We start from the raw sequence: 24788 nt of genomic DNA, 5'->3' as shown, positions 1-24788 counted from the left end.
CTGGAATTTATCTAAGATTGAAATCAAAGGGTTGATGTCCTCCTTTGGGAGTAGTCTGTAGCTGATCTGTTAGGTTTGTTGTTGCTGTTGTTGGTTTGTTTGGTTTTATTTATTTATTTTTTTTGAGGGTGTTGTATGAAGGAAGGAGGATATAGAACAGATACACAGACATTGACCTACAAAAGCAAACATGTATAATAAAATCAGCTATAATCCATATTACTTTGCAAAAGTTATTAGGCACCTCAAGAGAATGTACTGGAAAACAAAATATCATATAATTTTTAGGTTAATGCAGAGGGAAGAGCCCAAGATACGACAGAGGTGAAGAAATGAAAGAAAGTGCTTCAAACAGATAAGCATTTTCTACAGACAACTTCCTTGTTGTCTTTGTACTTGAAAATACTGTATACTGTATTTAATTGTGAAATGCTTATCTTTAAAGATAAGGATTTGGCCCAATGATTATTTTATTATTGCTCCAAACTTCTATAAAATGTGACAAGTCATGGATTATATTTTTTAAAGGATACTACCTTTCTACTTTTTGAATTCAATTTCTATTATTATTAGGTAACACTTTGTCTATTTCTATGAACCAAACAATAAATATTTAGCAGAATTAATGCCTAATAAATGGTCAAATTCCAGATTCATTCTCTCCTTTGGAATAGCCCCTCTTATGTCCTTGGACTTGGTCTTCATTATTACTTTCTAGCACTCACTGCATCTTCTTGATGCTATTCTCCTTTGTTGTGGGTTGACTGAACTGCACCCTCCTGGTCCTAAAGGAAATGTCCCAGGCGATTTTAGAAAATAAATTATTTCCTTTAGGTAACTCTTTGATTTTGGAGGAAAAAATATAGAGTGCCTCCAAGAAGACCAACTCCTCCTCAAAATAATTCTTTCTCTGTTATATTTTTTGAATTCTACATCTTGAAATGCTTCTCTTATCCACCCAAACATAAACACACACACACACACACACACACACACACACAAAATCCCATCAAATTAAGCTTTGTACTACATCACATAAGAGATCTCTTTTCTCCATAGATTAAATTAATCATAAGTCTTTAGCATTATTTGTTATATGACATTAGTAGAGAAAAATGGCCAGATTGAGTAAGGCCAATCTTTGCATTCTCAGCATAGCTGTATTGATTATATAGCAAAATGATAATAATCTCTGGGATATAATCTCTATGATGGCAGAATTCTCACCTGTTTTGTTCTTTCCAGTTTTGTCAGTGCTTTAACAGAGCGTGGCACATAATAGTTGTTCAATAAATACTTGCTGAATAAATGAATCATTGAGAAAAAATTATTGAAGCAAATGTGATACAATGTCTAGTTTTTCCCAGTTTAGAATTAAACTCTGTTTCATACAAATACTCTGGTACTTTGACTTCTCGTTAAGTTCCTTAATTTACCAGAGACTTATTCTGTCCCTATTCCCTCATCAGTATTTTAATACTGTAACTAGAATAACAGCTATTTTTTCTTCTCTTCAACACATAGCAAACCTACCTTTACCGCAACAAAGAATGTTCTCTAATTTTCCTCACTCTTGAATGCTTTAAGAGATTGCAAGGCTTTGCTGTCCACTTGGACAGTTGATAATAGTCCTTTGATGTAGAGCTTTGAACAAGAGATAAGAAAGTAATCTGACTATATACATAGCCTATGTTGATAGTCAACAGGATCATCTTGCTATTCGAGCCATTAAAGATTATTTTCTATCTGGGTGTCTAATCAACATAAAAACTCACTCAAAATTACGTAGAATCCATAAATTGTACCTTCTAATGCTCAATGTCTATTTCTCCTTCCTTTTAGTACCCTAAGTCTTGTCTGTACAATATAAAGATAAACAAGAATGGCATCCTATGTCAACCTTCCTTTCTTTTCATGGGCAATGTTGCCTGAAATAGAGTCAGAGTGTTAACTGTACATACCTTTCTTTCTGATTAAACAGTTTCAAACAAGAATCTGACAACAGAAGTGTTCTTTTGAAAAAAATGTCGATCGCAAACATTGGGAGATTTTTTTGCTGAGTGGCAAGGAGATTTGATAAAAAGTCACAGTTGTTGGTGCTAAGATAGGTATTGTGCTACTTACTCATTCAATGCAGATTTGGGAGGTGACAGACCCAGAGGCATTGAGAGTCAATTCTTACATTCTTATGCTTTGAAGAATCTTGAGGTAAACTCTCAGAAATGGGCTATGTAGTCATAGGAAAAATTTAAATAACCTTTAAAAGATTTAATCATCCTACGTCTATTCTTCCTTCATTTGGTCTTCACATTGTCCAAGAGAAAACCAGTCAAAAGGCTCTTTTAGAAACATTTTCATTCTGTTAAGACTGGTTCAAACATTTTCCTAAAACTCCTTTCGAGACCAATCTGGTTTTCCTGCCAAGAAACTTACTCTCACTTCTGCTCTGTTTCCTGGGATTTGGGCATTAGCTATTGATCTCTTTCTGTGGTTTTCTCTCTGTTTTTGTCTCCACGTTCAGCTCACTTTCTCTAACAAATAAATCCAAGTTATCTCACTCTATGAAACGTCTTGGTCCACACTGCTCAAGAGCAGAGCCAGAGGAGCAGGCGGTTCACGCAGCAGGACGGTGGCAAAGGCATGGACGCTCCCAGTGCGCTGCTGCGCTGGTCCTCCCTCCCGCTGGCTGTTGCGGCAGGTTCCTGGAGTCAGACGATGTATTGTCACGCGGATTACACTGATTAGCTGTAAGTCAGTTAGGTAACAGGAGCCCTTTCAATGGTGTCCTCGGATTCTGTCAGGTTGACTGTTCAAACACTGGTTTTGGGGTCCCCTCCAACATTCCTTAATGTAATCCAGGCATGTTATTGCAGGTTCTATTTGAGAAGGGGCTACTTAGTTGTCACTTAGACTATTTTCAGTTTTAAGTGAAAAGCTTCTCAGCAATACAAAAATAATATAGCAAAAGGAAGGAGAGAACGTGGTGTAAAGGGGAGGCAGTGTGGGCGAGGCAGGAAAGAAAAGAACAAAATGCAGAAGTGTATCGAATGTTAAACTTACATGAAGTGCACGTGTGCTCTGGGGAATGAGGTTTCTGTTTTGTTTTACGTAGAAACTGTGATGATTTTGCCCTGCTTGGGGATTTTTCTCAATGACTACTGAGATCCGGTGAATTGAAAGACAGAGAAATGTGAGCAAGAGGGCAGGTCTGAGCTGCTCACAAGGCTCAGAGATGTGCTTCTGTGATTCCCCTTTGGTGAGGAGAAGCGCCAGAGGCTACGACTGGTGGATGCCCAGTTTGACCCTATTATGGTGTTAGACTGGATGCTATTGAGAAGACAGACAAATTTCTGGGTGCCAGGGTAGAGGCAGCGGTTTCAGATGGACCAGACTGTTATTGTTGCTGTCACCTCCCTGCTGGAAAGACAAGACTCCGCAGCTCCTTGGGGGTGTTTAGCACTTGGGGTGAAGGAAGAAGGAGATGAGGTTTTCAAAGAATAACCATTTGTCAATGGCATTTCAGTAGATAGGAATTGTCATATATTGGCAGAATTTTTCTGGGCAGAATCTCCTTAGATCTCTACCATGATGCAGGCTCTTCCTATCTTGGCAGAGGAGAGGTCAGATACAGAGGGAACGGAGAGGAGACGCTGCCTGTAGAGTCCAACCAAGAACCTTTTTCAGGCCTGGCTCTTTCTCCTCTTCCATGTTCCACCCATCCTCATTCCCTCCACATGTGCTATAAAGGTACATATCCGTAGGATGCCATTTAAATCATGGAATATAAATATAACATACCCTTAGTCACCTCCAGGTTAAATCTAATGGAAATACAGGCTCCATGGAAGCCTACTATGGCACTTTTCTTTAGATTTCTGGATTGGTTAGTAACAATGCATCTCTCCTTACCCCAGCCCAGATAGATGCACACACACAACACACACATACACACTTATATATAGCACTGAATATTCTGGGTTAGTGTAACTTGTTCATTTTTTTTTATCAGACTGTACCTGATAGGACAGGGTGATGTGCCCAAAATCAGCCCAGCTAAAGGGACAATATGACAAAATAAAAAATGCAGACAGAGTAAAAAGTGCTCTTACTTTTAAAATTTAACTATCAATTATGACCTTGGGAGGTTGATATAAACTCTCTACAACTGATTAGTAAAAAAGTCTTCATAGAATTACTGTAAGACAGTGTCTTAATGTTTGTGTGTGTGTGTGTGTATTTTTTATATCTGTTCTTTTTTTAAATTTCAATCTCTATGCCTGACACACTATATGAATCCAATCAATGGCATCCCCGTTTTTCTTTCCATATAGTTTAAAGGTCTTTTTATAAGACTTGGTGCCTAAAATAAATCAATTTATGAATATTTAAAACACCAAAGTAATTTGAAGAATGCGTTTCTCCCACTCTTAATTTCCTTGGATAGCTAGTCTTCTTTGCAGCTAAAAATTTTATCAGGATAATATGTAGATGCTGCCTTTGATTTTTTGGTGATTAGATAGGCCTGGAGAATTATTAGCTAATTTATAAGATTGTTGAAAACATAGAAATTGTGAGATGTAAGAATATCTCTATATCTCAGTTGGTTCAAGGTATATGTCCCTGCTCCTAAAATTATACCATTCTTTCTGAATTCTCTCAAATACCCCTAAAATAGACAATCCATCTCTAATGTTATATGTTGGCCTATTTCATTCCTTCTGGGTCCAACTTTCTAGCAAATGTACTTAGAAATAATAATACTTTCCTCAACACTATCTTTGGGACTTCCTGCCAGTTAGATGCTTTGGATATCTTTTTCTTCTTTCTTCTGGCTTCTCCCAGCTGTTGGAGCTGTCTCCTGCTGTTGCCAACTTCTACAGCCCCCTGGAGAAACCATCTCAGCCACAGGTTGTGATGGGGGTAGGAGATGAGGGTGTGCAGCCATATTCCATCTGAGACAGAGGCCATATGTATGGGCCAGCATCCATGCCCATGTATTTTTTCTTCACAAGTAGTTGTTAAGTTGTTAATTCTGTTTTTGATAGTCAGGTTTTTAAAGAAAGACAAAAAAAGAAGTGCTCAGGCTAAAAGACCCAAGAGAGGGGAGCAGGAGTGGTTGCTATGAGCTTTGAAACACGCACACGAGCGTGCGTGCACACACACAAATACATGGACAAAAGGATAAATTGAAAAAGAATGCAGCAACCCTTGCTTGGTTTAGCAGTCCAGTCAGCCCCTCAGATGAGGAAGTGCTGCTTTGTTCCAAGCTAAAGCCTTGTTTTCTTGTTCATTGTCTTTCTGGGTAAAATCTGGGGGAAATTCACCTGTCTGATGCAAAGTTAAACTGCTGGCTTTAATGTGACTGCATGGGAACTTGGGTTTATTAATGAATACAACATACCCTCTTTGATTTGAAAGCTTTCACCCTGCTGAAAAGATTCAAAAGGCATCGCTTCCTGCACCAGCGGCATTCCTTTATCCGTCTCAGTGGTTCACCCCTCCCCAGCTGCTATATCTCATTAACAAGCATTTGACCACTGCAGCCGGCCTGGCAGTGTTGACACTTGAAAGGCCCAGGCAGGCGTGGGCAGGCCATCAGCTATGGCAACAGGAAACTGCCCCGGAGACAACACTGAGAAAACAGCAGCTGCAAAAGCCAAAGTCAGTGCAGACATAAAGGGTTGCCTATATCCGCGCTGGTCTGGGGTATCAGTGCGTGCCTGTGGGTCTGAATCCAGCATCTATTTACTATATTTATGGCGTATCAGGGTTGCTATCAGCACGTATCAGACTCTGGACTTGCTGACAACCCCAGAATGATTTTTTCATCTTACAATGTGGATCCTTAGGTTTCAAAAATCTTATTCTCCTCACAATGTAAGTTCTTATTTATGCACATAAGAATGTTGACTAGAGGCCTCATACTTGATACACATGTTCACTCTGGTAGAAACAATATGTACAATAAAAAAAAGTATAGGCTTGAATGTTTACACATTTTTTATGTCATCACATTATTTCTCAAAAACAAGTCAACCTGTAAAACTATTATATAAATATGTAAGATCACTCTAAAAGCCTTTGGTTCAAGAATCAAAGTGTGATGGTTTTATGTAGAATATTTAAGAATAGAAGCATCTTTTCCATGTGTAAAGACAGCTCATAAAATTAACGGACTATTCCATATATATTATTATTCATTGTAATAATTTTCAATACCTATTTTAATAACATTTACTTATGATTTATTGAATTGTAGGCTTTTCAATACCATACTCCTAAAATCTACTTCTAAATGCTGTTTCTACGTTTATCAGAGGAACTCACAATACAGACTGTCTCATGTTTGGACCAAGTATATTTCAAAATCTGTGTGTCCATTTTCAAGCCTATAAAAAGCATTTTTAGTGGCGAGGTAAGCAACAGTTCAAAATCAAAGGTTTTTATCCATAAAGAAAATAACCCTTTTCAAAATAGGAAAAAGAGGTTATTCCATAATAGGGGAAGAAAAAAAGCTAAATGAAAAAAGATGCAATGCAATGTGTTACAAGTGAAGTTAGTGGACTGCCAGTGAAAAAGTGGTGAATTATTTCTCTGTCTTCATCTGTACAATAGACAATTAGTGATTATCACATTGAAGTATGCTATTACTTTAATTCTTTTCAATAATTCAGATTTATGAGCATTTGCCTATACCTTATAAAAAAAACTCTCCTAATTTATTTACATCGTTACTCTAAAATAATTAACTAAAAAGCATGTGAAAGTATTTAAAATTATTGCAGCTTAACTCCTTTTGGGGGATCAGATATGTTTCTTGAGTGCAATGAATTTTCCAACTCTACCTTCATACATGTGTTTTCCTTTCACATTTTATGCTCCAGGGGAAAAAAGGACTATACCAGCCACCTTTGGAAATTTATGTTTTTTGACGATAAAGTAGAGATAGAAATATCCTCCTGAGGGCCATTAAGATATTTGCATTTGACTTGGGTTTTTCCATCCCAGTCATACAGGGTTACATTCATGTCTGAGAGGCAGAAAGATGCTCAGGCTCTGCAAATAGACAGTTTAGGAGCAAATCCCAGTTCTGCTACCTTCCAGCAAGGCAAATCTTGAGTAAGTGATTTAAGTTTTCTGTGCCCCAGATTCTCAATCTGTTAAACAGGGGTAAGATTAGTAGTAGTGATCATAGGGTCTTATAAGGATTAGGTGGATATGTACACACATACACTCAAACAGTGCTTATCACTAAGCACTCAATAAATGTTCACTATTATTATAATTAACACCAACCTCTTTCCCTACCACATCATACTCTGTCCCTCTATACTGTTGTATATTTCCATAGAACTTATTGCAATTTATATTGTCATATGTTGACTTTTTAATTTTATCATAAAACCCTTTCCCTGTCTTTCCTTCCGTAAGACACACATACATACACACACATGTGAACATAAGCATGAAATCATGGACTTTATCTGTCTTATTTACCATTAATTCCCTTGAGCCTAATATAGTATTTGCACACATTAGTAGCTCAATAGATTTGTTAAATGTCAAATGCTGAATGAGTGAATTTGTATAGATCTAGGCTCAGAGACAAAAAACGACCAAGGATGAGTTTTAATAAATTAATACCTTAATGGGAGATACCCAACATATACAGTTCTAGGGACAGGAAGAATACTACTTTAATACATATCTGTATTCATCAATATTATAAAATTGACACTAGTGCCCTGGCAAATATTATCTTGACAATATTTCCACATAATTAATTAATTCTATTAAACTAATGATTTGTAGTTCTTGTCCTATTTAACTATCATCATAATATTTTTTTACATTAATAGATTTAAGGGTACCAGTGGTTTTTAGGTACATGGATGAATTGTATAGTGGTGATGTCTGGGTTTTTAGTGTGTCTGTCACTCAAATAGTGTATTAATACATTCCACCCAGTAGATAGTTTTTCTTCTCTCATCCACCTTCCACCCTCCCCACTTCTGAGTCTCCAGTGTTCATGGTACCACTATGTATGCCCCTGCGTATCTGTAGCTTAGCTTCCACTAATAAGTGAGAACATGGTGTTTGACTTTTTATTCCTGTGTTACTTTACTTAGGATAATGGCTTCCAGTTCCACCCAAGTTGCTGCCAAAGACATTATTTCATTCTTTTTTCTGGCTGAGTAATATTCCCTGCTATATAGATACCACATGTTATCTGTTCCTCAGTTGAGGGGCACTTAGATTGATTCTGTATCTTTGCAACTGTGAATTGTGCTGTGATAAACATACAACTGCAGGTTTCTTTTTCATATGATGACCTCTTTTCCTTTGAATAGATATCCAGTAGTGTAATTGCTGGATTGAATGTTAGATCTGCTTTTATTAATAGTTCTTTGAGGAATCTCCATACTGTTTCCATAGAGGTTGTACTTTTTACATTCCCACCAACAGTGTATAAGTGTTCCTTTTTCAATGGAACCCACACCAATATCTTTTATTTTTTGACTTTTTAATAATGGCCAGTCTGACTGGGATAAGGTGGTATCTTATTGTGGTTTTAATTTGCATTTCCGTGATGATTGGTGATGTTGAACATCTTTTCATATATTTTTGGGCCATTTGTATATCTTCTTTTTATTTAAAAATCATTATAATCCTATTCAAAGAATAAATTGTTTATGGTAGGGCTCATATGTTAAGTCCTGTATAATATACAATGTTCTTAATTAAAATTGACCTGATTTTTAAAGTACTGTTTGGAGTTTTTGTAAGTTGAACTTTTATATTTGGTTAAATTTTTTTCCTGGTTGTTAATTGGAGTGTGTATTGGTGGGAAGGTGGTTGGAGATAGGGAAAATTATATTGATAAAAGAAGAGCATCTAACATCCAATCAAGACAGATTTGGGTGGATCAAATTTTATGATGTTTCAAGAACCATCCCAGACCTTCTATACTAACTTTTTTTTTTTTTTGAGACAGAGTCTGACTCTGTTGCCCAGGCTAGAGTGAGTGCCGTGGTGTCAGCCTAGCTCACAGCAACCTCAAACTCCTGAGCTCAAGCGATCCTCCTGTCTCAGCCTCCCGAGTAGCTGGGACTACAGGCATGAGCCACCATGCCCGGCTAATTTTTTCTATATATATTTTTAGCTGTCCATATAATTTCTTTCTATTTTTTTTTTAGTAGAGATGGGGTCTCGCTCTTGCTCAGGCTGGTCTCGAACTCCTGAGCTCAAACGATCCGCCCACCTCGGCCTCCCAGAGTGCTAGGATTACAGGCGTGAGCCACCACGCCCGGCCCTTAACTTTTTTTTTTGAGCTGCACCCTATGCAGTTTGTGGAACTATATTAATTTTGGCATGCTTGTTGTTTTGTTACTCTTGCCTTGTTGTTTATACTTTTATTTGGAGGATATGAAGGAAGTGGGGAGGTTATAAAACTGTGATCTGCCTTGGAGTTTACCTTGCAGATGAATTGATTCAGGGAATGTAACTGGAAATACCTGTGAGGAAGAGAGAAAATATAGCTGATACATGGGGATAAAGTAGAAGCTCCTGGGGACAAGTACAGGCTTATCTTTGGTCCTTAACCTCACTGAGGCCTGAAAGTGATGTCTCAACTTCTGCAAATGATGGACTCTAATCTGCCTAGGACAGATACAAACTGTGGCTTATCTTAGGGAAATCAGATTTTTCAGAGTTGAAAATTTCCCAAGACACCAGGAAAGCACTAGGATGAGCATCGATCTGAAGCCTATCATCAGTCCAGCTTCACTCAGACTCAGTTATATACAAAAGAATTCTCCCCACCTTAGCATTAATTGACTTAAATGCTATCATTTTATAACTTCACTCATAAATAGAATCTTCTCAAGCCTCAAAATACCCATTTTGGGAAAAGAAGGCAATTATCATGTATGCTCAACATTGTTCTGGAATTACATACACTCTCTTATTTAATCCTTGGCCCAGTCCATCAAGATCAGTACTTCTATCTCCACTTTTGAGATGATGGTATGGAGGCTGAGGCCAGGCTTAATAATACAAAGAAGTCAAGTTCATTCTGATTTTTTATATTTCAGAGATATGTTTTTAAAAACTGTTCCAAAGGAGTCAGCTCCTTCAAGAAAACAAGTGGCAAGTAAAACACTCACCCTGGGGTAGCAGCTGACAGAATGCATTAGACACAGGGCATATGTTATCTCACTCCTATAAAAAGAGCAGGAAGGAGAAGAGAACTGGGTTGTTCTAGCTTTGCAGGATCTGGAGACTATAAGGTCTAGTTTTTAAGAGAAATTAATTTTTTACATTGACAAAAATTGTGTATATTTATCATGTACAACATGATGTTTTGAAATATGCATACATTGTGGAATGGCTAAATTTTAGTTAGCTAAATCAAGCTAACAGAAATATCTGTTACTTCACATACTTCTTTTTTGTGTAGAAAACACTTAAAATCTGCTCTCTTAGTGATTTTCGAGTACATAATACATTATTATTAACTGTGGTCACCAGGTTATACAATAGATCTCTTGGAATTATTAATATTACTCCTACCTAATTGAAATTTTGTATCCTTTGACCAACATCCCATGCAATGACCCTCAGCTCCCCCAGGCCCTGGTAACCACCATTCTATTCTCTACTTCTATAAGTTCAACTTTTTTAGATTCTATATGTAAGTGAGACCATGCGTTTTTTGTTTTTCTGTGCCTGGCTTATTTCTCTTAACATAATGTCCTCTGGGTTTATGCATGTTGTCTCAAATGACAGAATTTCCTTTTGTAAGGTTCATTATGCATATATGTAACATTTTCTTTATCCATTCATCCGTCGATATACACTTTGGTTGACTCCCTATCTTGGCTATCGTGAATAAAGTTGCAGTGAACTTGAGGGTACAGATATTTCTTCAACATACTGATTTCATTTCCTTTGTGTATATACCCAATAGTGGGATTGCTGGATCATATGGTAGTGCTATTTTTAGTTTTTGAGGAGCCTCCATACTGTTTTCTATAATGGCTATGCTAATTTACATTCCCACCAACAGTGTGCAAGGGTTCCCTTTTCTCCATATCCTTCCCAGCATTTGTTATCTTTCATCTTTTTCATCATAGCCATTTTAACTGGTGTGAGGTAATATTTCATCATAGTATTAATTTGCATTTCTCTTATGATTAGAGATTTTAAGTATTTTTTCTTATATCTATTGGTTATTTGTATGTCTTCTTTTGAGAAATGTCTATTCAGATCCTTTGCCCATTTTTTTTTTTTTTATTTTATCTTGTTATGGGGGATACAGAATTGCAGGTTACATATGTTGCTCCTGTACCGCCTTTCCCCCCAAGTCAGAGCTCCAGGCGTGTCTGTTCCCCAGGTTGTGCGCATTGCACCCATCATGAGGTATATATCCCTCCCTTCCCCACTCCCCCTTCCCGAGTCAGCACCTTCAAGTGTTACCACTCCCCAAACGGTGCGCAATGCACTCATTGTGTAGGCATACCCCCATCCCCTCCCCCACCCCCCACCTCAGTCTGATATCCAATTGGTGTTGTTCCCACCTTTGCCCATTTTTTTAATTGGGCTATTTGTTTTCTTGTTATTAAATTAAGTTCCTTATACATTTTGGATATTAACCCCTTATCAGATGTATAATTTGGAAATATTTTCTCCCATTCTATAGGTTACTTCTTCACTCTGTTGATTGTTTCCTTGACTGTGCAGAAGCTTTTTCATTTGATATAATCCACTGATCTATTTTTGCTTTTGTTGCCTGTGCTTTTAAGTTTATATTTAAAAATAATGGCCCAAACCAATGGAGCTATTTCTCTCTGTTTTTTTCCAGTAGTTTTACAGTTTCAGGTCTTACGTTTAAGTCTTTAATCTATTTTCAGTTAATTTTTGTATATGGTGTGAAATAAGGATCTAATTTCATTCTTCTGCATGTGGATATATAGTTGTCCCAAGACGGTTTTTCCACATTGTGTAGTCTTGGCACCTTTGTCCAAAATCAATTGACTATAAATTCATGGATTTATGTCTGGGCTCTCTATCTTGCTCCTTTGGTTTATGTTTCTGTTTTTATGCCAGTACCTTGCTGTTTTGATTACAATAGCTTTGTAGTGTATTTTGAAGTCAGGTAGTGTGAGGCCTCCAGCTTTGTTCCTTTTGCTCAAGAGTGCTTTGGCTATTCAGGGACATTTTTTGTTACATACCAATTATAGGATTGTTTTTCTATTTCTATGAAAAATGTATTGGAATTTTAATAGGGATTGCTTGATTAATTCTGGTGTTTATGGTCTCTATTGCATTGTTTATTTCATTCATTTTTCAGCTCCAGAATTTAATTTAAAAAGAATATTTCAGTCTCTCTGTTAAATTTCTCATTTTGGTCATTTATTGTTTGTCTGATTTCACCAAACTATTTCTCTGTATTTTTTTTAAAGTTCACTGCACTTTCTTAAAACAAGTATTGTGAATTCTTTGTCAGACAGTGCATGTATTTCCATTCCTTCAGGGTCAACTACTAGAAGATTATTGTGTTATTTTGGTAGTTTTATGTCTTCTTGGTTTCCATATTTCTTGTTACCTTACATTGGTGTGTCTGCACATTTTAAGAAGTAGGGACTTATTTCAGTCTTTGTAGAATGGGTTTGTCTGGGAAAGCTCTTCATTAGTCAGCCCATCCGTGGATTATAGATAGGCTATCTCATGTGGTCTGCAAGTAGGATTGTTGTGAGGACTAGCCTGGAACTTGGGTCTGTGAAGGTTGGTCCAGTACTGGGGTCTACTGGGATGAGCCTGAATCCTAGGTCTGCTGGAGTAAATCTGGACTGTGAATCTGCTGGAGTATAGGGCCATAAGGACTAGTCTGGACAGTGAGGCTTGAGGGTCCAGTTGGCACTGGGAAGGCTTAAAGTCTGTGTCTTTAGGTTCCAGCCTGGTACCTGAGGCCAGGTATGCTATCCGGGTGTTGGGGAGGGCCTAAAGCCTGGGGCTATGTGAAAAAACCTGGCTCTGGGCTGGTCTGAATCGTTAGGCTGGCTGAGAGCCTGTATCTGCAGGAGTTGGAGCATGGTGCTGGCCTGGTGATTACGGATGCAGAAGCTAGTCTGCTGCTGGAGCAGGCCTAAAGTCTGGGGCTGTAAGAGCCACCCTGGTGCTAGAGGTGGTCCAGAGCTTAGGGCCACTGGAGTCAGCTGGACCCTGGGATGGGCTCAAAGGCTGGAGCTGCTGGGGTTGTTCTGGTGCCAAGGGCAATCTAGAATCTAGAGTCATTGGGATCAGCCTGGCACTGGAATAGGCCAAGAGGCTCAAGCTTTGGATATTACCTTGGAGTCTGGGGCCATAGGTGCCTGCCTTGGCACTGGGTTTTACTGGGGTGGGCCTGGTATTGGTGTAGAAGGCCAAATTTGGTGCTTACTTCCCTTTCCTTCCCTCACATGGAGGGCATCTCTCTCCACACTGTGCTACCTTGGGTTGGGGAAGGGGTGACACAGGAAATGTAAAACTTTTCTTCCTACCTTCTTCAATGTTTTTTTCTTAGTCTGTGCTATACCCACTTGCTGTAATCTCTCACTTGGTTTACTTAGCTCCTGTAAAGGAAGGTGTGTTTATGGATGGATAGTTGTTCAAATTGATATTTCTGCAGGGGAACAAGTACTGGAAAGTCCTATTCTGCCATCTTGCTGTCATCCACTCTTGATCTTCCTTCTTCTGCCCAGTGCTTCCTGCAGTCTATTTTCAGCAGCAACTGTATTAGTCCTGGGTACAAAGTTTCAGTTATGCAAGATGAATAAGTTTTGGAGATCTGATGTACAGCACAGTGAATATAGTTAACAATATTGTATAGTATACCTGAAATTTACTAAAGGGGTAGATCTTAAGTGTTCTTATCTCACACAAAAAGAGATTACTATGTAAGATGATGGATATGTTAATTAGCTTGGTTGTGGTGATCATTTAACAATGTATATATGTGTCAAAACCTCAAGTTGTATACCTAAAATATATACAACTTTTATTTGTCAATTATACCTCAATAGATCTAAATAAAAATAAATCATTACAGTTGCAGCTGCTCAAGATGTGGTAGATTGATTGCAAAAGTGGCCCACATTAATGGTTTCCCTTTATCCAAACCCTTTGCAAGTGTGTCTTTGCAGCTCCTCTCATTGTGTTGCAGTTTATTTTTCCACCCTCTAAATTTGGATTGTATTTGCTTTGGCCAATAGCTTGTGGCAAAAACACTATGCTAGTTCCCAGTTTAGGTCTCCAGAGGCCATGTATAAGTCTGCAATGTTCATGAAACTTTGCCTCCACCATGAAGACAAGTCTAGGCAAGCCTGTTGGATGATGAGAGAACTAGTGCCAGAAATGAGTTATCCTCCCTGAGACCATCCCAAACTGGCCAGATTCAGCCCAGCAAACACTGACCAAAAATGCATAAATGAGCCCAACTAAAATCAGCAAAGCTTGACCTAAATCAGCAGAACTACCCATCAACCTATAAACTAATGAGCAAAAAAATGTTGATTGTTACATGTCACTGAGAATTTGTGGTTGCTTGTTAGGCATCATTATTGTAGTAATAGCTAACCGATATACAAGATCACACTGCCAGTGAGTAGCAGAGATAAGATTTGAACCTACGTTCTGCCTCCAGAGTCCATGGTCTTAACCACCACATAAGTCCTACTCTTAGAGCACTCATAATCTAGCAGAAAAAACAAAATCTAAGCAAGAAATGTATAATGATAACTGAAATAATACAATTTGGTAGTACCTGGAGAAGAAGGTAGTTAATTTTGTTTGGAGTGGAGAGGGCAGAGAAAATGATATAATCAAAAACAATGTCACAGGGGAATTATCATCAGAGCCTAGTTTAGGTAGAACTATCTAGGTAGACAGGAAGGAGAAGGACTTTTTCTGTAGTCTATGAGAAAGAAAGAATCATTAAAAACTTTCAAGCTAGGAAATGCTACGATGAGTTTCATGCCTGGAAAGATCCATCTGGCAGCAATCTGGTGTGCATTTGGAGGTGGCTGTGGTTGAAGGGAAGTGGAGCCTTCAGAGGTCGTTGTAATGTAGAGTTCTGAAAATACTGACTGATGGTAATGGTGGTGAAGATGTAGATTATAGAATAGCAGTGCTTATTTGGGAGAGAATGGAGATAAAAGTATTCTTAAGGAAGTGATACTTGACTGGGTCCTTGAAGAATGTCTAAACTTCAAAGGTAGGAGTGGAGGTGAAGGAGGCTATTTCAGGTTGAAGAAATGGTACAGATGATGCTACAAGGGTAAAGAATTCTAGGTTATTCTCAAAATATAGTATGTCTTATAGATAAATAAGTTCATGTGAAGCCTAGAATACAAGGTTGATTACTATTAAGAAATAAGGAAGTGTATATAGAATCATAAAGGCAAGAACTATTAGATCTTTTTCAGATTAACAAGTTGAGTTGAAGTCATAGTATGCAGGCCTTGAAAGCCAGGCTAAAGGGTTTAAATTACTTTCATTGTTCTTTGGAATCACTGCTAATTTTTAAGCATCTGTGAGCAAGCATTTTGTAACAGTCTGGGACAGAGATTAGGGATGAAGGTGTTTCTAGTGGAGAAGAAAATAAAACTTAGGTTTATAATATTTTGACCCAGAAGTACTTATGGAAAATAACATATGATTCTGTGGACAAGGATGACTTTAAGACATTAAGCTTTATTGGTTGTCTTTAATAATAATAATGCTCGAGAGTAAATGGTCTGTCTGAGAAAGAGGGGCAGATGACTTGATTTATTATTTGTTGAGTCTATGGCTCCAGAAGAACTCTCAAATAGACATATGAATCACTGAAATGAAACCATATGACTGGAGCTTGGAAAGAAGAGCTTGGAAGGTTAGAGGAGTAATTTGATAGACATTCATACTGGGGTGGTATTTTTGACATTGCAGAAATAGATATTATAGAAGGAAGAAGGGATGATACAGAAAGGGTGATCACACAATATATCCTCCAAAATGGAACACTTTTGAGAGTAAAAGGCATTGATATTAATAAATATGCCAGGACACCAAGCTACACCAGGATATTCCCACACCAACTGGATGTGTTTGTTGACTCCTTAGAGAGAAAAGGCAGCCTGTAGAGGCTGTCTAGGGTTGGTGATTGACAAGGAGAAAACTAGGGATGGGTTAGGAGGAAAGATACTAGCACATGGAGGGGTTACCTACAGTGTCCATTCTGAGTAGGAAGACCTGGGTAACCAGTAGGTGTTTGAACTGGGCTAAAAAGCCTCGGTTAGGGGTAAATGGTTCTAATGAAGGCAAATGTCACTAGAGTTATGGTATATTTAAATGCTTCTACCCATGAAATGCTATTTGCTTTTGAGGGTTTAAACCTGGCTATTCCTCAACTCTATACTACCTACATTTTTCTCATGTTAGAAGGTATTTCTACTTTTCCTCTGAAACATCACGAAGCTCCTCCTAAGCATGTCCCCGGACAGTTTTATAGCTCCGAATGGAATGCAGATGAATGGCTGCCTGTTTCCGTGTCATGCTTTGAATTTACAGGTGCAGGTTGTATAGCTTTTCATCGTTACTGAAATTGGAAAACATTTTTTAAAGCTTCCAGCATGTCAGGCTCTGTGATTTTGCATAAAATTGGATTTTAAAGTCTGCTGTGTTCCCTTAATATTTCCTGTTCTGAGAAAATTATAAAAATAAAGCAAAACAAAACACTGGCTCTGTATGAAATGTCTTCCGGGTTTTATTTGGTAAAGTTCGAATTGGGAAGGTGAAATTTGCTTTGTTATAAGTGTAAAATTGTCATGAAAATATTAATTCTTATATTGTTATTTTTCCTATGATTTAGGAATGTTGTGCTATCCAGTGACTCAACAGGGCCATTCAATTGTTTGGGTGGTAGTTTTTAAACTAAGCTGCTTCTCAGCAAGGGGTCAGCTTGACTCCAAAGGGATCATTCTTTGGCTAAGGTAGTAAATCACCTTGACCCAAGATGGTTCTGAAAGACTCCAGGAAATTTTCTTTGAGCTTACCAGATAGCTCTATATCTCACCACTTGCCGTGGTTGGGTAATGAATCCCATTCATTCAGATGAAACATTCCAAGCAAACAAAATAGTCATTTTCTATCTTTCTCCAGCTCTTTTTTTACCATAAAATAAATTCCCACTGATCTCCTTTTACTAGCTTATATCTGTTCTGGATCTGCTGAACCCAAATTTGCAGAACTGAATGCAAAGCCCAGGTTACTGGCCAATGGAGGGCTTAGATATGTAAAAGGTACCTACCTAGTAGTTTACATGTTCATCATGTATCACTGATTGGTTGGAGGGTGGGTGTGTGCTCAATTTTCTAAGCAAAAAATTATCAACAATAATTTTCTGCAAAGAAATATTATCTAAGGTATCTAATCAGAATTTCAACAAGCAGCTCTCAGTGTAGATTAGAGGAAGTTACTATTGTCCTGGTTGATTGCAAAATTATATAATCACAGGTGCTTTGAATTGAGTAAGAAAGTTAGAGTTCACATGATCAAATGCCTTCACCTTTCAAGTGAGGAGGCAGAGGGCTGGAAACAATGGAACTAGCCTACCCCCACGTATCCTGGTGGCCAAGTCAGGCCTAGACCCCAGTCACTGGCATGCTAGCTTCATGCTTTCCCCACTGTGTGACCAGCATGACAGATGTCTACTGATCAGAAAACCAAAGCACTTCAGGGAGCAGTTATCTGACCCTAAGGGTACTGTGTAAGCCAGCTGCATGACATACGCTCTGTGTTTCTTAGAGAAAATTTCAGAAGCTCGACTGTTTGTAGACGTAGGGCACATTGTTAGATGCACAGGTCACTCGGAAATGGCAAAGATGCTCTTCAGGGTCACAGATCTGGCTTCAACACCTGCAATTTGTGCAGGTGACAAGTGGATCTTTGGTGAAAGGTAGAGCCATTTATGGGAAAGGAAGAATGCAAGTTGTTCACCATGCAAATATTTACCTGAATTGTCTTTCCTTAGCAAGGGAAGCATTTTAAGCAGGATCACTAGCTTCTATGGCATGAATTCCCTTATAGTCTGATCGTTCTTGTCCTGACCCCTTCAAAATACTGTGTAATATCATGATTGAGATGGCACCATGTTCAATAAATGCTCCTCAATTGTTATATATGCTCCTGTAGTCATTTTTCACACCTCAAATGAGGTCATGAGGTCATGTTTTCACACCTCAAATCAGGACACACAGTCTGATTTGCCTGAGTATGCTGAGGTAGCTTCTGAAAAAGAATATTTAAACTATACTGTCCAGAAAATTCTGCAATGAATTAACACCTTAACTATGTGGCTAAAGAAATGCTCATGGGAGAAAACTAGAAAACTAAAAGAAATTCTCTAAAAAGATTTTTTAAAAAATTATGGATTCTAATTCTGCTTCTATTCTCAAATAAAGGTGACACCCATGGTACCAGAATAGACCTCTAGTATGTGTCTACAGCCATGACAACGCAGAAATTTTAGGTACACAATTAGTGTTCAAATTATGCAATCAATTGTAGGAACTATAGAGGTGCAAGTTTCAGTTGATTAAGGAATGACATTTGAGGTGTTCATAACACTATTGTGTAAAATATATACATAAGCTAATAATTGGCTCTAAAATAATATTTGGACTAGTTCTCCCTTTTTGGGTCCCACTGGGTAGAACAAAGTATACTGTCATGATACACAAGAAAGAAATATATCAGGTCATTTTTTTCTCTTGGTACTATGGCTGTATGAGTCTCAGGAAGGGGAGTTTGATTCATGACCACTATGGGGTGTGCTGTTTCCCATGGCACACTATACAAGACATCAAAATACATCAGTATACTCTGAGATGACATCTACAGGTTATATCTGAAAGGCTTCTTCCCTATGATGAATTTCTAATGGAAAATTCCTAAATATTTTGTGGAACTGAGGCAGTGATACTCCACACCATTGCAAGGGATGTGAGGATGACCCAGAGGTTGGTAATTAGCAGCAATAATAATTTTTCTGAGAAATGCTCAGGCACTTGGAAGTGAACAAGGGCACTTTAGGAATACTTTCTGACTCTTGTCTCATTGTTTTTGACTGCAATTCACTTCCAGAATCAAGGTCTTCCTTCCCCATCCCTTCTATTTTCAAGTCTATGAATACAGTCATTAATAATTTGTCAGAGCAATTTAATATGATTAAATTCACTCCCAGAAGAGAAGGGAGGTAGAAGAGGAGAGAGTATATAAGTGAAACCACACTGCTCAAACAAAAATAGTGTTGAGCCTTCCAATGAACCTCATTGAAATGACAACGTACTCCCTGAACTAAGTTGAAATAGTTTGGAGGTTGTAAGCAGGTTGTTTGGATTCTGAAGTATTACCTCTTTTTCCTCGAGCACATTGTTTAACCTCCTCACACCTCAATTTCCTGTTCTATAATCTGAGAAATAACAAGATCTCTCTCACAAGACTGTTATCAGGATTAAATGAGGCAAAGTACTTAGTTCAAAACACATTTACATTAGTGCCTTAACTTTGTAAAAGTTCAATAAATGGTAGCTATATTATTGGTAGTATTATTGCTACTAGTACTAGTACTATTACCACTATAAGTTTATCCACAGCATAGCTATTTATGTAAACAATGAGAATTCTTACCCATTCATTCATTCAACAAAAAATTATTGGAAACATGTTATGTGTCTGGCTAAGGACTAAAATGCAACACACACATACATTTTATATATATATATGTATACATATATATGCATATATATACACAGATACTGTATTAACTATGAATATAAAAATAATTATATTAAATAAATTTTTCATGCCTGACTCAGAAGGACTGATATATTTGGTACGTCCTTTATTTTTGTCACACAGCGAAATGACTTTGGGTGTAAGGTACAAAGACACTGTAGGGTCATGGCCAGATGGCACATTTTTATAATTTAGTCCTGTGACCCAATATTAAGGATTCAAATAAGCTCCCAACGAAACGAATAAGGTCATCATCAGCTAATGACAGGTATTTTGGCTTTATTGTTAGAGCCAAACCAGAAAGGACAACAAAGAGAGTGAACTCAATTTGATTTTGGTTTTGTCGCAGCTGGATTACTATCATCTAGGAGCCATTTAACAAACAGACAATAGACACATGGCTTTATTTATAGCAGTCTGTAAGGAAGGAATGCAGTCGATTGCGCCATCTCTTCCGCAGTAGTTTAGCAGCAGAATTATCTCTGTCAGGTGGAGGATGCATTAAGCAAACATGGGCTCATTCTGGAATGTAGGCGAATTGATCTCTAAATGGGAGGTGCTGGTGAATTAGGCAATGCAATTTCACTTGCAAAGTGACAGCTTTACTAGTGGGAGAAATTCAGTGCAAGCAATTAAAAAAAAAATTCTCGAAATAAACATCAGGATTTTTTCAAAAATTGTTCTGTCAATTCACAGACGTTGAGTTAAAATTATCCTAATGATTTATACCACAGATACTTCCCACCATGTGTGGGTAATGCCCGGCCTGTTTCAATTGCACTGCTCTGATGGTATCACACTTAGACCCTTCACTCTGAAATAAACATTCCCCCAAGCTCTCAAACAGATAGTGCTCAGAGCTTCCCCCTGGGTCCTCTTTTGAATTAAATCAATTAGAGGAAAGCCATATGTTCACCATATGTATGCCAACTTGCCAGGGATTCTTAAAAGAAAAGGAGAAAGACATTTAAAAAAATCACAAATCACTTAAAAACACACAAACTGAAAAAGAGGTAACCAACCAGTTAAATCTCTATTTATATAAGTCAAGAGTTGGTTAAAATTAGACAAGATAATGTACCTCCTGATTTTTGTTATATATTGCACTTCCATTTTTTTTTTTTTTTTTGCATTCTCATATGCAATTAATTTCTCAGGCAGTATAGGGAATCAATCACTCTTTATCAACTTTTCTTCACCTGTTTATTCACCTAGAAAAAGTAAAATGATTGCCAGGCCAGTGGTAGTGGATCTTAACAAAATTCTTCAGAGTTCAGTAATCTACAGACTCTATGCAACAACATTTGGTGATCATTTTTGGCTGTCCTTCATTAACTGGATCGGGAATCCGGTTGGCCGGATCCTGATCACAGTGTCATGGCATTAGAGTTGGGACATACAGAACAGGGCTCCTGGTCTGACTTCTCAACTGCAGACGCTGTTATTCAATTTTGAATCCCTTAGAGTGCCTCTCATGGTGCTCGGCACATAGCAAAAGTTTCATACATATTTTAAATATTGAAACATTAAGAAAACTGAGGGTTAGAGAAGTGACATAAACAAGCCCATCTAGTTAGAGAACAGGTCTTCTGACTCCTAAATGTTCTGCTTCTACTCTGTAAACACAATCAGATATTCTCCTCCAGATGTCCCCTGCCCTCCTGCATTGTTTCCCATGTGAAGCACAGGGCTGTCACCTGGGCATTCATTATACCTGCCCGAACCCATCTCTCTTTTCTCCTTTAACTTTTTTACATGTACCTGTGTTCCAGTCCATATGTTATCTCAATTTATCCTCATGTTTCCTTTTTTTCTGCGTGAGCTGCTCCCTTCACATTGATCTTTTCTAGCTACCTCTACTTTTCAAAATCTTGTCTGCCTCTTAGTGAGCTTAGGGGTAAATTCAAAAGAGGCTAGAAAAGGGGGACCGAATCTGTTCTAAAAAGAGTTCTTCATGAACAGCAAATATCTGTTTGGTAAATAGGTGATTTTCAGAAGGGTAGCAGAAGTATGTCCTTGAATACATGCAGTGAGGTGCATTTATAGCTCCCATTACAGGGCGTTAAGGCACTAAGGATGTGGGAGAAAGGTCTGGTTGGCTCAGCCCTGGAAAAATTTTGAACTGTGCAGAAATTATTTTTAAGACATCCTTGTTCTTTCTTTCTGCCTTTGGCTCCTTCTCCCTTTGTTCATCCCCTAAATACAGCGAAAGTTGTTCAGAGTTCTAGTGCTGTCCTAAACTGGCTGGCTTTACAAAGATCAAAATAGTAGAAGTTTCTTCTTGCTTCTTGGTTCTGTTCAATAGTAACAACAATAACAACAACAACAAAAAATTCTTATGTAGTGCCTACCATATGTCAGGAACTGTTTTAGAATATACACACACACATATATACACAAATATTTTTTCCCTTTAGCTCTTATAATCAATTTTTGGAGTAAATACATTATTATTCTCATTTTACAGATGAGAAAACTGAGACATGGGGAGGTTTGCTAACTTGTCCAAATTACCGAGCTAGTAAAGGGCAGAGTTGGGATTTGAATCCAGTCTGTCTGGCTTCAGTGTGTGCTTTTAATTGTGATGTACAACCCCAATGCACAATATATCCTCCTTTCCTCTGAAACCGTCACTGGGGGATGGTCAATGGAGTATAGTTAATTCTGTTTCTACCTGTTTATTCTAGCTGGAGTCCCTCTCTGGATTTCTGAAGAAATAAACTTTTTTTCTCTTCTCTATGTCCTTTTGGGACTAAATAGAGTCCCTTATATGCTAAACTTAGTTTTCAAATAATTAAATCAACTTATTTAAATCACATTAAAAATAGTATTATCACTTTCCACTTTCAGTCTTATGAATTATTCAGGCCACTGTCTATGCCTTTGACCTTAAATTTCCCACTTTTCCTCCTCCCTCAAATCTCTTTGTGTATTAAAACAACTCTGCAACTCTGCACAGCTACACCTTTGGGCAATACATATCATGAAGTCTGGTTGAAGCTATTAATATTTCACCCTTCTCCCAGCTGACCATTATCTTCCTTTTCAATATCTCCTTTCAGAGACTCATGATGGCCATTTGTATTTAAAATTTAACTCATTGATTTTTTTTTTAACAACATCCTCTAAATGCCTGAAATCTACCATTTACATGGCTATGTACACAGGTACAAAAGAGCCTTAGAGGAGAGGTATATAATGCATTTATTTTTCTACTGACATTGGGGTAAAGCCATATATAGAGAACTATGTCTCACATATTTGTATTTTGGCAAAGATCCTTGAGTTAGAGATGGGAAAAACATTGTCACCGTGAAAATTACAGAAATGCTTAAACTAGAATGAGATAATGACAATAATCCCAGGCAAGGAAAATGCGATAGTTCAGGTAAAAAAACAAGGAACAGCTGTATGAATAAAAATTTATAGTAAGAAATACTAAACCATTTCAGGGAGAAGAATCATATATTTTAGGGAAAGAAGCACTTATATTTGAAGAGGACATAGATTCAGAGAAAAAATAATGAATGGAATGGGAATATTTAATTGCATCTTATCTCTTGTTGTAATAGGAAGTAAATAGACAAAATGAAATTAATGCTTGGGACTCAATGCCCTGGTGGGTTTCTTGGAACCTTGCAAAAAAGACAGGCCATATGGTAAGGAGTGCCTCTGTGACAACACCCGCTCAGATGAAATTTCAAGGATTATAAATCCTCTTGTTTCATCTCATAATTTGATGACCAGCTGGCATTGGGAAGTATAACATTGCACAATTAAGTGCCTATTGGGTTTTTTATATCTTCCTCAGTAGCATCCAGATTTGGCCCCTGGAAAACAGAATGTGGCACTATTCCAGGGTAATCGTTCATCTGCCTCCGTGGGGCACCTTCCCACATGGGGCCCCATCCGTGCTGGTCTGTTGTAGTGATCTGTCACACCATATGGGGAAAGATGAAACAAGAGATTAAGCAACAGAGGGACACACGTAACTTGGGATCCTGGCAAAAACGGAGAAGAAGGAAGGAAGCATTGAATATCATCTGTCCGCATAGCTGAGCAGAGGTTAAATAGTTAATTACATGCCGATTGCTAGGTCTCAGAGTCTGTCATACAGACAGGGAGGGGAAAGGGAACCAGCAGGGAGGGTAAATCAGTGTTTCTGGAGAGGTACCAAATTAAATATCAGGAGCCAGTTGAATGGGAGAGAATGGGGCCCCTAAGGGCACTGATGTGTACACAGTGACTGCTCAGGTGGCACGGGGAGTACAGAGAAGGCCTCAGGGAGGTAGGAGGTAAAGCCATGAGCGTGTCCAACCATTATGGTTGATGGACGTTATGCTCTTTTCCAGCCCAATTTTCACCCACCCTTTGTCCCACCTTATGCTGAAGACATACAAAACTAATTATAGTGGTTTGCATTTGTCTATTCTTTAGAGTTTGAGCCTGTCTGGAAGAGGAAGAGACTTACGGTTTAATGGGTAGTTGGGTAGGTGGGGTGAATGCATGAATGAATGAATGAATGAATGAAGACTTGTATGCAGCCACACATAACCAGCCAGCTGTTCAGCACAAATCCTAGTGCAGTCAGAGTGTTTATCTCCTGGAAGCAGGGCTGGGAGCGTGGTGGAGTAGGACAGCAGCAGGTGAGGCGGGAGAGCAGATGTGTACAAGGGAAAAAAAAAGACCCTATGGGGGAAATTGTGTGACTTTCTTATTTAGAGGAGAAGTTTCCCCATATATTCTGCTTTTCTATGGTACCTCGATTATTTAATACATGGTTTTCCATTAACGTTGAACATTTTAAAGCAGCAACGCAAAGCACATTTTAATGCAACTTTTAGGATTTATAGAACAAGACGAGTTAGGAAATGCAAAACTGGGAAATTGTTGCGTCCAAATGGAATAGCCAGTATTACAGCACAGATGCCCTCAGCCTTCTCTGGGTGAGACTGGGCTAATGTCAGCTCAGC

This window comes from Eulemur rufifrons, chromosome 4 (assembly GCF_041146395.1).
Source record: "Eulemur rufifrons isolate Redbay chromosome 4, OSU_ERuf_1, whole genome shotgun sequence".
NCBI classification, from domain to species: domain Eukaryota; kingdom Metazoa; phylum Chordata; class Mammalia; order Primates; family Lemuridae; genus Eulemur; species Eulemur rufifrons.
The sequence above is the reverse complement of the archived record's forward strand: the minus strand, read 5'-3'. Positions refer to the sequence as shown.